We start from the raw sequence: 17,500 nt of genomic DNA, 5'->3' as shown, positions 1-17,500 counted from the left end.
GTCTCAGCTTCTCTGACTAAAATAGAATAGTTGCATTCAGTAAGATTACTGTCTATGAAATAAAAACAAGGAAAATAAAATGATTTTTGTGGCACAAAATACTTGCAAATTGATAAAAAATGTATAGAAAATGATCAGAATACAGAAAACTACTATTCATGGGGTCATGGGATCATAGGCATTTACTAAGCTAAGAGACCTAGAGCCATTTTAAACCTAGCTATTCATGCCCCAGTTTTCCCAATTCTCAGTGTCCATAGGCTAGAATGGTTTTGGCATATGCCTGTGCCTTAGGGCATCTACAAACTGCCCATGTCTAGAAGGGCCAGAGGTGATAAGCCAGGGTGAATTTGCAAATTCCCATCTATTGGTCCAAATTGCATTTGAATAGGCTTGGGACAGAGCTCTGTTTCACATGAATGGGGATTCTGTTCTAGAGAAGGAGTAATCTCTGAGACATGTACCAGTCCCTCCAATATATTTTGTTTATGTCACAAACAAAGTTTATATCCTTAAACTGGTCATTCAAGTGCTGTTTGTTTTGCAAATATGTAGCAGATCCATCAAAGCTGATCAGAAAATACCTTGTAGGTTAGGCCTAGATCACACCTCAGTAATCTGCTGGACACTGATTACAGGGACAGGGATTTGAGGTGGTCTGCACAGGACAAATTATTTATATCCTGTACTCTTTTAGTGACGAACCTCTGTGGACACTCCAGCTGTTGCAAATGCTTGGCTAGGTACATGCCAAAGGGTGCATTGTATTTCATTACTGGTCTAATGAGGGCTGAGTAGAGTGGGACTGTGATTTCCCTAGATTTGGATATCATGCACTTATTATAAGCTGTCCCACACAGAAAGATTTTCTCACTACCATGGACACATGGAGGTCAAAGTTCAGGTTACTGTAAACCTGAGTTCCCAAATCCCTTACCACTGATCTATTCTTACAGAAGTGTTATCAATGTTATAATCTGCAGGGGTGGTAATTTTCCTAAAGGGTATAATTATGATTTTTTCTTTGCACTGAGCTTGAGGCCACATTTCTGGCACCATTTATTTGTCTGTGTCATGCAATCCTAGAGGATATTGACATCTTTGGGGGATACAGTGATTGCACCCCTGCTTGCAGTCATCAGAAAAGTCTGTCAGCTAAAGTCCCTCTACATTAGCCTTGATTTCAGAGAAGTACATTCCAACCAGTAGAGATCTCAGTACCGAACTCAGTGAGGCACCACTAGTAAGAGGCCTCTTGGTGGAGGTGGATTCTACCTCCCTAAATTCATGTGTCCTATTTGTGAGCCATTTGGTTATCCATCAGGTGACAGAGGGATTTATGCCTAAATGTGTGTGTTTGTCTAGAATACCTGAGTGAGGTATTCTGCTAAATGCCTTTGATAGGTCAAGGTAAGCAGAATGTACCATTTTGCCCATGTCCATGGTTGTAATGCACATCTCAAGGAAGTTCACCAACTTTAGCAGGCATGGCCTGCCCTTGATGAAAGTGAACTGGGATTTGTCCATTGTTTAAAGATTTCCTATGTCTTTGTTCATCGGGTCCACAATAATTCTTTCCATGGTTTTGCATAGAAAACTAGTCAAACTTGTGGGTCTGTTGATAGTTTACCTTTGTGTAGAGGGAGGACTGCTGCAGTCCTCCATTCCATAGGGATGAAGCCTGTTTCAGGGCTGTAGTTGAACAGAGATTGAAGTGTGCTTAACAAGTCATGTTTCAAGTTATTTAAGAGGCATCCTGGGATATTTTCAGGACCCACTGATGCAGTGTTCTTAGCTCTGTAGAGTGCAGTGAGGACCTATTCTTTAATGACAGGTTATGGTAAAGGGTACTTCCTGGGTGGGGAACTAGCGGTGATAGGTGGGTGAAATTGGAGGTAAATTTATCAGCCAGCAATTTTGCTATATCCCTTAATTCAGTATACAAAATTCCATTTACTCTTAGTTCACAACACTGTTTGGGTGTTCCCTTTAAGGCTGCACACATAACTGGAAAATGCCTTATGATGATCCTCGACATGGTAAGCTATTTTTGCCTTGAAATGCAATTTGGTGGACTTGATTAGTCTCCTGAGTTGAGGTTAAGACTGATGAGGGAGCTTTTTTTATCTTTTGGGCATAGCCCTTCCCATTTTTGGACAGGATTTTCTTTCAATTCATTGTACAACCTACTTATATTGGGGGTCCACCAAAAGAGCTTGTTTTGGGAGCTTGTCCTGAGTTTATTTAATTTTGGTGCTGCTGTTTCTATGCACTTATTTACATGCTTGTACAGACCTTCTGTAAACACTTCTGCATAGGCCCCTGTGTTCTCTGAGTTTGGAGGGCTTGGAATTTAGCTGTGCCATCGCTTAATAGAAGGTGATTAGCCTTGGAAAAGTTATTAAAGTTTTGGCATTTGCTGAGAGTTCTGCCTTTATATTTATTTCAAGGAAGACTGCTTTGTGATCTGATCTGACTACTGAGGACATTACACAATGGGGGGTTGCAATGTTCCCTCATATTTGTGAGTACCAGATCCAATATATTTTCACTGCTAGTAGATATGCAGACCAGCTATTCTAGGCTATTAGCATTTACAAAATCTAGGAATCTTTGAGCCTGCATGTTAGTGGTGGTGTACGTATACCAGTTGATGGTGGGATAGTTGAAATCAACCATGAATATGGCATTGGGCTGAATTCTGAGTGACTCCAGTGATTCAAGTATGTGGTATGGCTATTTTATGTTATAGAGAGGGTTTTGCTTGTTCCCACACTGAATGTTCATCTTTGCCTAGAACAAATATGGAAGAAAATAAATTCCCTTCTACTTTGGCATTGTACTAGCACAGCTTGGATATGGACTTCTACTGGTTGCAGCAGCATCCAAGCAAAAGTCCTCCACCATCCAGACTATAAGAAACTCTATTTGCCATTTCATTACCCTCTGCCCTGGAAATGAGCATCATTGTAGCATGCGTAATAGAGCCAGTAGGCTAATTGTCCAACAACATGCCAACCTGCTTCCTGGATCCCAGTTATACAAGCCCCTCAAAGAACACCACTGTCCTTCCCTTGCCGCCAACCTCTTTAATTGACCCCCCCCTTACAGTCTCAGAAGCCTTTTGCCACTCTGGTCAACTTCTTCAATGGCACAGAACCAGACTTCTTGGCACTAACCATGCGTTCTCCATCCTAGGCCCTAAACTGTGGTAATCATAAAGAAGTCATCTCATACCCCTCATTCCATGCTCAGCTTAAAGATCATGTCAAGTTCAAGTCAATGTGCAAATACTTTCTCATTGGACACAGCATCTAATCTCCCACTCTCCTGTCACCAGTCAAGCACCTTTGTCTTCCTCACATTATGTCCTTACACTAGTATGTGGCATCTCTTCCATGTTGTATATATTGTATACAATTAATTTCCATGTGTCCTTACCTTACTTTTGTTATCTTTTACATTTTGCTCCCTATCTCTTCACTATTTTACTCTCTTCTTCTTCCATCCTTACTCTAACCACCCCTTCCGATTGTCGTCTGTACTGTGTACTCTATCATTATTACAGTTATTGATTCATTGCTATCATCACACATTTTGTTTGTATTTATAATACTTCTTGTTAACTTGCTCATCTACTGTCATTTATATTTGTCCAGGATGAGAGTGAAATAAATCCATCTGAATCAGTGCTGTACCCTATTGTCAAATTAAATAAATAAATGTATACAGATAAATTAAAACTGCCAAGGTTTACTCTTAACAACAGCAGTGTTATTGTGATGAACAGAAAGCAACCGTGATAGCACAGATGGCAAAACCTTAAAGAAAAGAAAGGAAAGTAACTGGCTTGGTGTGTTGGAGATGGTTTCTGCCATATGGAGCAGCCGCTTGTGATGAAGAGGAAGATGCTCAATATGTTCAAAGCTGTAGAAGCTTAGAAGTGAATTCTGGGGATTAAGGAATTTTAGTGAGTTGGTACAGGAGAGAAAATCATTTCAGGCAGGGAAGGCAGAGCAAGGCCATGGATAACCTGTAGCAAGGCATCCATTGGAGTAGGCTAACATAGCAGTGGCAGAAAAGAGAAAAATTAAGACAAAATGTGTGGGAAACAGGACATGGGCAGATTTAGCATGCACTGTACATACACTGGGGATCAATGAGAAGGAGGAAACAAAGTTTATAGATCAAAAAGGGATCAAAAACCAAAAAGGAACAAGTTGAATGCATGAAAGGAAATACTAGAGTATGTATGCTAATAAGGTAACGACACTCAAAGTTTAAGGCAATAAACAGAAACATAATGAAGAAGAAGGGAAGGGTGGTTGGAGTGCAGGCAGAGGAGAATAAGCCAAAAACTGAGAGAAATCATAATACGAAGGGGCAGACAAGGGTAGAATATTAGGCAGACAGGAACTTCCAAATGGTGTAAGGAACAGGACAAAGACTTAGTCTAGGGAAACCCAGAAACCAAGCATTAAATTAGTAAGCAGATCATTACTCCCCCCATTACCCTTCTGGCTCGGAGACACGTCTTGTGATTGTTAAATGTCTTTACTTTGGTGTGATTGTTAAATGTCTTTACTTTGGTGAAAAACAGTTAGTTGTATATGCTGCAACAGCTATTGCATTGTGGGGCAGCAAGGTCAAATGTGATAATAACATTTCTAAAATGGTGCTTGTGTATATGAAATAAAAGGAAGTCAGGGCAGACCTATTATGTCCTGCACATCTTAAACTTATTCTTCAGAAGTACTGAAAGCATTTCAACATCAACATCAAACAGTGGACTATCTGCAGCAAAGAGGTGTTCTTTGGAATAAAAATATGGTTACCAGACATCCAGCAAAAGGAGGACATGTCCTCCTTTTCAGTGTTGTATCCTCCATCTGGCAAGTATTGCCTAAAAAGGCAAAAATGTCTGGCTTTCAAAAATATTTTTTTCCTCTCCAGACTGTTTTAAAAACAGTCCATATTGAGAAGACCAAAGAAGGCATCCATGCAGATGCCCAGAAGTCATTCTGGTTAGGACTAGCCTGTCTTATTTTTGGTCAAGAAATGTGTGGGAGGGCTAAACTAGTGGCTGGTGCAGATTGGATCCGCCTGTCAAGATGAACTTAACTCATTTTTCTTTCCACTGCTAGATAGCATGTTGCAAGAGAGTTTTGGCCTCCTGCCGGCAACTTTCTTAAATGCTCACATTGACTGTCGGTCTGCAAATATGAAGTTTTTTGTTATATTAATGGTCATGAATGTTTAATTACAGATTATGGAGCAGTTCACCTGTTTGAAGGAATATTAAACGTCTTTGTTTTTCTTTAAGTGTCTGTTTTAAGCTACATGTAGCTTGGATAACTGACTTTTGAAGGGAGTTGCAACCTTGTAAGCTCTTTTACCTGGAAGCAGAGGGAGAGAGCAAGAGTAGCAGGTGGTGAGAATGTGTATAGTGTATAAATTGTTAGTGTTACAACATTTAGAAGAATTGTTAGTGTGACAACATTTAGAATTTGAGGACGAAACTAGTTCTATGTGTAATTCTGTTTACTCTCCCACATCTGAGTGGAAGTAAGATTTTATATATTCAGAAAATTTTGTTAAGCCTTATTTTATAGCTTTAATACAGCAAGTATAGTTTAAGAAAATATCTTTGGGACGTTTGTTTGGCATTACTTTTCATGTTTCACATTTTGATAACTTTGGGTGGTTCTGACTGTCATTGACAGCATTTTTGATTCTTGATGAATGAATGGGTGGTACTGCATTTCCTTTGGTTTTGTGCCAGACAACATGTTCAACACCTTCCGTTACGAGGAAAAGCCTGGGTTGTTTGCAGAGTGTGTGTGTGTGTGGGTGTGTGTGTGCTTTTGTGTTGTGCATTCATCATTCTTAAATAATGTCAGCTAAGATCTAATTATGACAGGATGCCAAAACAGAAAACAAGGTATTGATATTTAATTTTTTACGGTTAAGTGAAGTATTTTATACTTAGATCGAAGTATTTTGTGCTTTTCTTGATATGGATGAAATGTTTAGAGGCTGTATACTACTATTACAACATTTTAAATCTGCTACTCTGGTGGGAATTGTGATGCTATAATGCAGTTAAGAGCTCTTGCTTATGTATGTGTGCCTGTCAAATCATTGTAGTAGTATTTTGTCAGTAGATCGGTATAATGGAAGTTTTTAATGATTTTTTTGCCCTGCTGAGAGAGTGGTGAACCTAATCCCCATCACATTGTAGGACATAAAGTAGTTTAAATTTTGTGTCATGTTGCTTCACTGCATGAAGTCAAGTCCCTCACTGTGAAATAGCTGATGTAATCCCCCTCATTTGTTGTTTGCCTTTGCAGACTACTTAGTCTTCCCCAGAGGCAGGAAAATACATATCCCAGGCTTCTCTGCCATACTGGGCCACTAGTTGAATCTAATCATTGATGTACCAGACATGACCTCGCATTCACAGTTTATGAACCTGATTCAGTGTTGTGCCAGATTGGAGGTCTTCTCAATTTATGTGCGGCCACATGGAGTCAGTGGCTGCGTTACAGGAAAACATGCTTTGACACTTCAGTGAATGCGCGGGCGTCAGTTGAAGTAGTGTCTCAGATTGTTTGCACAGTTTGTAGTTAGTATTAGCAGTTACAAAGAGTCAGTTGATGGTCTTGAACATTAGTTGTGGTACACTGTAATGGCTTCTTTTGGTTATACTATAAGAGTAAGTGTTATCATGGTCCAAAGGCTCCTGTTACTAATAAAATAAATAAATGATCCCAAAGAGAAGCACAGTAGCAAACCAAGGCTGACAACAAAAATCAGCATAAATCCAGCAGTCACTGAGGCTTATTCAAGCAGCAGAAATGAATGCTAGTTCAAACAATGACTGAATCCATGCCAAAGACAAGTAAAATCCAAGCTGTTTTATTGGTAAGTGCTTTCACCCTCTAAGGGCTTTGTCAAACCATAAGAAACAAACACTGAATAAAATCAAGTCACATTTTATAAGGAAATAGGGCTGACATGACTTCCTGTTCCTGATTAAAACTTTTCAATATGCAAAAGTAATGTCTATAAAAAATGTAAACAGAAAACTATATATATAAACAATATATATATAAAAAAAAAAAAATATATATATATATATATATATATATATATATATATATATATATATATAATATACATCTGCATACAAAGACAAATATAAAACATTTATTAACATTCTAAAATATGTATGTTTATCTCACAGTGAGTCTCCTATTCTTAAGAACAGGTTTCAACAGAATTTTGTCATTCAGACCTGGTCTGCTCTAAGTCTGATAATCCATTTTAATTCCAGTGTTTCAGTGTAATTGCATATATCCCCTCCCCTAACACTGCGTTCATTGATCTGTATAACTAAGAATACAAATGAATGTGTATTGTCACTGTCTATAATGTGTTTAGAAAGTGCACTGCGTGGAGACAGTGTACGAATGTGATAAAGGTGTTCCCTTACTCTGTCTCATAGGCGTCTGTCTGTCTTGCCTATGTAGAATGCTTGACAAGCAGTGCACTTAGCTAAATAAATGACATGTGATGTATTGCAATTAGCACTGAGTTGAAACCTGAAACAATAGGAAGTAACTTGGTGAATAAACTGGGAGCTGGTATCTACAAATTTGCAAAAATTACAACAATTACATGGAACAGTACCCACAATATTGTTCAAACACTCATTAGGCTGTGTAGATAGGCCAGGATAACAAAGTAATCAATGTAGGTTAGACTTGTTCCTATATCTAAAATAAGGCTCCTCACCAGCAATGTCTTTAAGTTGTGAATCAAGTAAAAGTAGATTCCAATTCTTGTTCAAAACCTCTCTTATACTGTTTATGTCTTGTGTATAACTAACAGAAAATCTAACTGGTGGATTCCTAACTTCAGGACATATATCAGGGACATTCTCTACTGGATATGGTTGTGAGAAATATGGTCTAGCAGTACCATTCCTCAGCTCCAAAACACCTTCAAAGTGTGAGGTGATCTCATCTGGCCTATATGCTCTTTGTAAAAGCCTGTTGTTTAAGTTTGACAACTCTTGTAAGAAACTATTATAATTTGGGTTCATCCTGGATGCTCTTATCGCCTGTCCTCTTATCAAGTTCGTATATATGTAATTGGGGTGCATACTTTCCTGATGTAATAGGGAGTTCCTATAGCACGTTTTTCTAAAGACTCCAGTATTGAGCATCCCATTTGGCAGTCTATTAACAAAAACATACAAAAAAGTAATGCAATTAATCGAACTTTCAATAGAAAAGTAAAAAAAAAAATGGTTAGACTGTCAATCTCTTTATGGAAGTCATCTTGTGCTTTATCTGTACCAGTCCACAGGAGGAAAATATCATCAACAAACTGTGCATAGAAAACAACATGTTTCTTAAAACTATCTAGGACAAACAGCTTATTACATTCCCAGTCCAGCATGACAAGATTGGTGTAGCTATTGGCACATGAAGTGCCCATAGCCATGCCATCCTTCTGAATATAGGCTACCTCATTAAAAAGAAAGATGTTATTTTCCAGGACAGTTTCCAGCAAGGCACCAAATAAATCTTTCATAGCTGGACTATAGGCTTCACAACTCTGTAAACATCTCATAACAATCTCAACACCTTCAGTGTTAGGTATAGTAAAAAGGGACTGTACATCCAGGGTAACCATTTTATAATACATATCTAACAGTAGATCTACAACCTTGGAGTATAAGTCCAGTAAAAAATGTTTTGTGTCTTTAAGAATATGTGTACATTCATTCACCAAGGGTCTTAGGTGTTTCTCAAGGTAGATGGATAGGGGCTCCGTTGCCCAACCTCTCCTGCCACTATTGGTCTCATAGGTGGGTCTCGGGGATTTTTATGTACCTTGGAGAGGCCTTGGATGACTGGAATCAAGGGATCTATCACATGTAAAAAATTAAACAGGTCTTCATCTATAACCTCATGAGGTTATAGATGAAGACCTGTTTCATTTTTTACATGTGACAGATCCCTTGATTCCAGTCATCCAAGGTCATGAGGTTATAGATGAAGACCTGTTTCATTTTTTACATGTGATAGATCCCTTGATTCCAGTCATCCAAGGCCATGAGGTTATAGATGAAGACCTGTTTCATTTTTTACATGTGATAGATCCCTTGATTCCAGTCATCCAAGGCCATGAGGTTATAGATGAAGACCTGTTTCATTTTTTACATGTGATAGATCCCTTGATTCCAGTGATCCAAGGCCATGAGGTTATAGATGAAGATCTGTTTCATTTTTTACATGTGATAGATCCCTTGATTCCAGTCATCCAAGGCCATGAGGTTATAGATGAAGACCTGTTTCATTTTTTACATGTGATAGATCCCTTGATTCCAGTCATCCAAGGCCATGAGGTTATAGATGAAGACCTGTTTCATTTTTTACATGTGATAGATCCCTTGATTCCAGTCATCCAAGGCCATGAGGTTATAGATGAAGACCTGTTTCATTTTTTACATGTGATAGATCCCTTGATTCCAGTCATCCAAGGCCATGAGGTTATAGATGAAGACCTGTTTCATTTGTTACATGTGATAGATCCCTTGATTCCAGTGATCCAAGGCCATGAGGTTATAGATGAAGACCTGTTTCATTTGTTACATGTGATAGATCCCTTGATTCCAGTCATCCAAGGCCATGAGGTTATAGATGAAGACCTGTTTCATTTGTTACATGTGATAGATCCCTTGATTCCAGTCATCCAAGGCCATGAGGTTATAGATGAAGACCTGTTTCATTTGTTACATGTGATAGATCCCTTGATTCCAGTGATCCAAGGCCATGAGGTTATAGATGAAGACCTGTTTCATTTGTTACATGTGATAGATCCCTTGATTCCAGTCATCCAAGGCCATGAGGTTATAGATGAAGACCTGTTTCATTTTTTACATGTGATAGATCCCTTGATTCCAGCCATTTTTCTGAACTTTTCTATTGAAAGTTAAAGTAATTGCATTACTTTTTTGGATGTTTTTGTTGATAGACTGCCAAATGGGATGCTCAATACTGGAATGTACTTTGTTATCCTCGCCTATCTACACAGCCTAATGAGTGTTTGAACAATATTGTGGGTACTGTTCCATGTAATTGTTGTAATTTTTGCAAATTTGTAGATACCAGCTCCCAGTTTATTCACCCAGTTACTTCCTATTATTTCAGGTTTCAACTCAGTGCTAATTGCAATACATCACATGTCATTTATTTAGCTAAGTGCACTGCTTGTCAAGCATTCTACATAGGCAAGACAGACAGACGCCTATGAGACAGAGTAAGGGAACACCTTTATCACATTCGTACACTGTCTCCACGCAGTGCACTTTCTAAACACATTATAGACAGTGACAATACACATTCATTTGTATTCTTAGTTATACAGATCAATGAACCCAGTGTTAGGGGAGGGGATATATGCAATTACACTGAAACACTGGAATTAAAATGGATTATCAGACTTAGAGCAGACCGGAGACCAGGTCTGAATGACAAAATTCAATTGAAAACTGTTCTTAAGAATAGGAGACTCACTGTGAGATAAACATACATATTTTAGAATGTTAATAAATGTTTTATATTTGCCTTTATATACAGACGTATATTTTTTTATATATATTTATTTATATATATATATATATATATATATATATATATATATATATATATTGTTTATATATATTTTTTTGTATACATTTTTATAGACGTATTATTTTTGCATATTGAAAAGTTTTAATCGGGAACAGGAAGTGATGTCAGCCCTATTTCCTTATAAAATGTGACTTGATTTTATTCAGTGTTTGTTTCTTATGGTTTGACAAAGCCCTTACAGGGTGAAAGCGTTTACCAATAAAACAGCTTGGATTTTACTTGTCTTTGGCACGGATTCAGTCATTGTTTGAACTAGCATTTATTTCTGCTGCTTGAATAAGCCTCAGTGACTGCTGGATTTATGCTGATTTTTGTTGTCAGCCTTGGTTTGCTCCTGTGCTTCTCTTTTGGATCATTTCTTTTGGTTATGGCCCAAAGCTAAACAAATGGAGCAGAAAATTTTTGCAGTCAGCAGTATAAGGTAGAGCAGTTCAGGTGAGTAGATATAGATGTAGAACAACATCAGCAAGTTATAAAGGATAGTTAGACAAGTCCACAAGTTCATTTAAACATTAAGATAACAGTAATTACAGTGTTCATGCAGTTGTTTAAACAGCTTGCCTAGTTGCTGTTAGTAACTGGGAACTAGACAAGTAATGCATTTGTAGTACATTAAAGTGCCTGTGAGGTATGTTAACTCAAGTGAAAACTTAAATTAGAAATATTTATACAGTATATTACAACATTTGTAAACAGGGGTATGTGCACCCATAATTAGGCAGGCATATTATTGTAGAACAGAAGATGATTTATTAACTGAAAGAAAATCAGTTTTAGGTTTATGGGGTCCTTTTATTTTAATTTCTATATTTCAGAGCATGCTCAAGGAGCATTTTGTTTTAAATTAGTAAAACAATGATGTGAGAGCTTATGGGTGCAATATATTATGGGGATTTGCATGTACTCTGGTATTAATCTTCCGTATTTATGAGCAGGAAACTTCTAGCAGTACCATTAAATGAAGAAGAAAGCAACATGCCTTAACTCTTGAGTATTTTAAAGATCTGAACCTGTTTAGTAGTGTATTTGTTATATTTTCCATGAAACTATTCAGTGGTGAATTGGTTATTTTCTCAATCAACCTGTTCAGTAATAATTTTGTCCTTGAGGCAAACTACCAGCTTAATGTAGTTACACATCGAAATGTTACTTTACAGCAGTCCAGGTGCCTCCTGTGTCAGTAAAGAATTATTTGTAGCAGCACTACACTGTCTTTCATGAGCAGAACAGGAAACGGTCTCCTTTGTCCTCCTTTATCATGGCTTTGTCCTCCTTTATGGCCTTCGCTGTCCTCCTCTGGGTTCGCAGGTATCTGGAAACCCGAAAGAAGAACAGAGTGTTCTGTGAAATGCAGGAGGAAAGGAAAAACCTTATAGTGCATTCCACATTGGCATGCTCTCCCTGATCTACAGTGACTAAGGACTGGCCATTTTCCTCTCTAGAGTGACTTGCCTGCTTGACTTTGTTAGTGAAAGATTTACTGCCCTCTTTGTTTAATATTCCTAATCATGCATGGAAAGTAGTTTCAACAAATGCAAATTAATTGAAAGTAGTTCACCAAAAACACTTGTCTGCTATGCAGATTGCCTTTTTTGCCACTGCTGTGCAACTGGGGAATTGATATATAAAATTCTAAGAAGTTTAAGGTGTCCCCCAAAATGGGGGGTGCAGGGGGCTTACCCCCTCTGTGAAAAAAATTTGCAAAAAACGTCTTTAAATGTCCTCTGAAGGTGGTTTCAGTGAACTGCTTTTATTATTAATTTTTTTTTTGTTTTGCATTTGCTGAAACTGACTTTGAGAAATTGACATGAATCCTCCTAAGTCTTAGGCACTTGAATTGCAGGTGGTCTAGCAATGTGGGGTGCTTTGCTAGCTTTAACCATTTTTGTAGACATATTGCAATTTATTTATTTATTTGTTTCTTTGTTTATTTGCTTTTGTTGACCTTGTTTATAAGTGCCTTTGTCAGGACTATAGTTCTATATTACCAGAGTCTGCCATTTCTTCAAAGAAGTAGTTCAGTCTTTCTGTTATTTTGGTAAAGCCATTCTGAGTTCCTAGTCTATTCCCAAAGTATTAGTGTATTTGTGGATCATAATACTACCTAAATGTGAAACATAAGAGGTCCAAATTAGCTTTCCATGCTATTTATGTTAACTCCTTCTTCATGTGCCCAGGTGTGTTGCATGTTCTTATTTACTTTCTACTACCTTCAAATACCTCCTGTTCAGAGTGGGCATAAGGCAGGTTGCATTGCCCTGAGTGCTTTTGTGTTGTCTGCCTTGTTTTATAATAGATACATACTTGAATTCCTTTGTGAGAAATTGTATCTCTTTATTTGATAATGCTGCCTTACCTCAAATGCATGATTTTATTTAGGAGCCTTTTCCTGGTGTCTTTTGCATCTTTCTGACCTACCATTGTCTCTGTTGTCTTGTTACGGATTGGGCTATTGAGATGCAAAGGTTTTCCTTTCATTTCATTGGGGGATGCTTATCATCTGTTCATTGTACACAGGTTTCCAAATATAAATGGTTCTTCATATTTCTTTGTAGTATTTCATTTATGGTCCACCTTTCCTTATTTTTGGTTGTATATAGTATAGTTCTCACTGTAATGTAGCTTATTTTGTGGCATTTTTGTTAAGCCTAACAACATACCCTAGCACACTGAAAGCTTGTGACAGAAATCCTTTTGCTTTGGACAACTTAGTTAAGGTGGGCACTGTTTAACATAACTGGCTTGTTTTCTGAGACAATCAGTGTTAGTTTGACAGTTCAGGTCACTTTCATTCTGTTTGTTGTGCATGAAGGTTGTGAATTTAAACCTTAATGGCCTGAGCTCTCCTACTAAGAGGTCAGGTGTATTTTGTTACTTGAAGCTGTAATTCTTGATCTCCTAACTTTCAAGGAAACACATCTTTCAGTTGTAGACCATATGAAACTTTCTACAAATGGGTATATGATAATGACTGCATCCTCCCATTCATTAGGTAAGTCACCATATTAGAGGTAAGTGTCAAGTCTGTTTGATCATCATGGGTGATTTTAGTTCCATATCAGACAGTCTTGCAACAAATGCTTAAGATCAAATGCATTAGTCAGCTCTTACTAAGGTAAATGGAAATGCTTTGCAAAATTAGAATTTCAGGATTTGGTGATTATAACTTCAAGGGAAACAGAGCCTTTGTAATTTACTCTAGTAGGCACCAAGCCTACAGTATAGTTGATAGATGTCACAGTGATGCCAGCCTTCCTGCTAGTTTCTCAGAACTACAGATGCTCCATTTTCCTTATTTGGATCATAAGGGGTTGCTAATAAATCTAGATAGGTTGGTTCCTGATCCACCATACCTATTGACGTGGGTCTTTTGGAGGTGGTAGAACCTCCCACCTAATTTCTTGTGTACTTTTTGTGAGTCGATTTGCTATCCAATAAGTCATATTTAACTGGAAGAGATTATCGACTATGTGTAAGGGTGCTGAATGTCTTTGCAATATCTAGATATGCAATGTGTACTGATTTGCACTTATCCATTGTTTCAGTAAACTTTTTAAAGAAACCACCCATGTTATGTCAGGATCTGACCTTGATAAATGTGAACTGTCTTGAATCAAGAGTCTGTAGTTGCCTATGCCCTTATTTATTAATTACATAATGATTCTTTCCATAGCCATACAAATAAAGCCGGTCAGACTTATGGGTCTATCATTACACAAGTCAATTGGCAGCCCACATTTGTGCAAGGGGGTGACTGTTTCTGTCCTCTGTTTATCCAACACAAAACCTGTTTGGAGTGTGATATTAAGTAGCCTCTATAGGGGGTCTGTCAAGTCCTGTTTCTGGCTGACAAATAGGCAGCCTGGAATGTTATCTATCCCCAAGGAAGTAGTGTTCTTGGCCTTGAATAGTATGTTGAAGACTCATTCCTGGGAGATTTGAGTGGAAGATGTAGAAGCAGGAATGTGATCTGAGAATGTAGGAGGGAAGTGGTGGAGATTAAGTTTGAGCTAAATTTGTCTGCTAGGTGATTGGCTATGTCCTCTGTGTCCAAGATTGTGATGCCATTTCCTATTAGCTCTGCACAATGCTCTGTATTGTTTCTGAGATTTCTAATATCATAAAAGAAAGATTTGTGATTATCCTTTACCTAGGTGGCTATTTTGGGTCTATTTTAGTTCCACAAAAGATGTATTCATCAAATATGTCTTCAGTGAACACTAGCTGTCGAAATTTACTTCTGTGAACTATGGAATTTTTACCATGGTTCGCAAACACTTGACTATCACCTAACTTTGCCCTTTTCCCCACTGTAGTGTGATCTCAGAGTTGGTATATATATATATATATATATATATATATATATATATATATATATATATATATATATATATATATATGTATGTATGTATTTTGGGGGTGGGGGATATGGGGATAAAACCCCCCTATTTGGTTGGATTTGATTTAGTCAGTTGTGTGTTCCAGAAGGTTGGTGGACCAAGTGTTTGAGAACCATGGAAAAAATTCCGTGGTTCATTGAAGTGAATTTCAGCAGCTGGTGTTCGCTGAAGACATATTCAATGAATACATTTTTCATGGAATTAATATAGACCTATTTATACGCTATTTTTACTTCATATCTGTCTTTAGTTAATTTGTTCAGGATATGGAGTTCCCTGTTAAGTTTAACAAGAACACGTTTAGCATCTTGAAAGTTAAATTTCTTTTTGTGTGCAGTGAGCTGCTTACTATTGTGCATGTCTTAAACAGACTTCATTTGTCATCAATGTGATTCTGCCAAATTTCTTCACCAGATATTACTCCTGAGCTACTCCAGAAAAGGGACACTGGGCTCTACCAAAATTTTAGTGAATGCGTTGCACATTTATTTTATAAATTCTTACATCCTCCACATAGACACTAATTATTACTTCATTATACGTTATTTGAGTATGAGTCCTAGCACCACTCTTGTAGTTTTATAAGTTGCAAGATGCATTTTTACTAAATATGAGTTTCACAAGAAGTTCACTATTTTTAATGCTAAGTCTGTTTTCAGTGTGAGATTGTTTTGCTTTGTTTTGCTTTGTTTAGAAAATGAATGTTAGTGTTTTATCTGTAAAATCTGAAATACCAATTTTAAATGAAATCCAAGTCTCTGTGATAATTGTAAAAGTAAAGTAGAAAATGGTATGTATACCAACACATTTGGACAGAGTTTATATTAAATGGGGGGAGAGACAGTGCTAAATAATGGGATATTGGTATGGATGGCAGGAGCCTGATTCATTGCCCTACAAAGAAAGCAACTTATCCATGACCATGGATGTATTTGCTGCAACAGTACAGCATTATTAACCTTTTGAATAGGTCAGACATGTACTGAGTGATGTTAGAGGAATCGCTATTCTTGATGACAGAGAAGACATGGAGGTCAGAAGTGAGATCTGGGTGTCTTGAAAGAATGTAACCCCCACTCCAAAAACAGTATGTTATATGCAGTGATATTTCTGCTTTCTGTATGACTTGTAAGTTGTTGATCAAAATCTGCTGCAACATTTATAATGTCAGTAATTGTTGTGCCTTATTCATTGCACTAAAGAATGAATTAATTCATTAATAAACATGAATTGTGTAATGTAGTTTAAATGTGTTGCATTTTAGTAATATATGTTTTCAGTACCATTTTTATAGCTTCTAAATTACTGCAAATGAGTTAACATTTGTCTAGTCATATAGTATGCATTATCTGGAGTGATAATCAAAACCATCTGATCTTTGAAATCCATTTATAGTCATCATTGCATATTACTGTGATACAATCTTATCTACAAAATGAAAATGGAGAGGATTTCAGAATTTAGTTAGCATCTGTTAGTGTGGCAGTTAACACAAAGGACAAAAGCCCTGACTTGTTAATGAGCTGCTCCCTGGTTCAGGGGTGCAGAGTTTGAATCTTTTCACCTTCATTTATCTACTGGGTGATAACAAGCAAATCATTTGAACAAGCAATCCTTTGGAGTAGTTGGAAATTTGGACTAGGCTCCTTAATGGTCTCCAGGACTGCATGCCTAGTAACTATTAACCTGTTGCCATTGTTTGACAACCATTCCCTATCACATAGCTGATCTAGTTCAGAAAAGGTTATGGCAATAACACTAGCACACCATTTGTAATGTACCACAGACCATCTATTCTTCAGGGGCAGCAGGCACTATATTTGCAGATGAAGCACTGAAATACAAAGATGGTTGCCAGCACCAAACTTTGCATCAATAATAGTTCTCTTTAGTATGGAATTATTCAGATGGCACTTACTTATGCAGAGACTGTTCATACTGGCTTAGCATATTTTATCATGTGGTTAATTTTTCTTATGTTGTCATAAATATTCTTCTATTTAAACTGTGCTTCACATCCTGGATCTTATGTTATGATGCTAATCAGTTTTATGTAGCTTCATGTGGTTCATCCAAAGCTACCAGTAAAGTACATGCAATTAATTTCTTCATAACATTAAAAGGTGTACACAGTCAATAAAGTAGCTATAAGTGCTGGTGGGGGTGGTGGGCTTTCTGCAGATGAAAATACCTTATACTGCTATCATCTGGCAATTTTTAAACAGTCTTTAATCTTATTTTGCAGGACTAGTGCGCATGTATATGGATTAAGTTGGAATAGTTTGGCTACTTTGTGTTTGCATGAAACAAATTTGAATTATGTGATTCTGGTCATTATTATTGTTATTTATTTATTTATTTATTGACACAGACATTTGAGAAGGATACAGTCAA

This window comes from Protopterus annectens, chromosome 4.part0 (genome assembly GCF_019279795.1).
Source record: "Protopterus annectens isolate FY-2018-M chromosome 4.part0, PAN1.0, whole genome shotgun sequence".
Taxonomy (NCBI): domain Eukaryota; kingdom Metazoa; phylum Chordata; order Ceratodontiformes; family Protopteridae; genus Protopterus; species Protopterus annectens.
Note: the sequence above shows the minus strand (reverse complement) of the source record.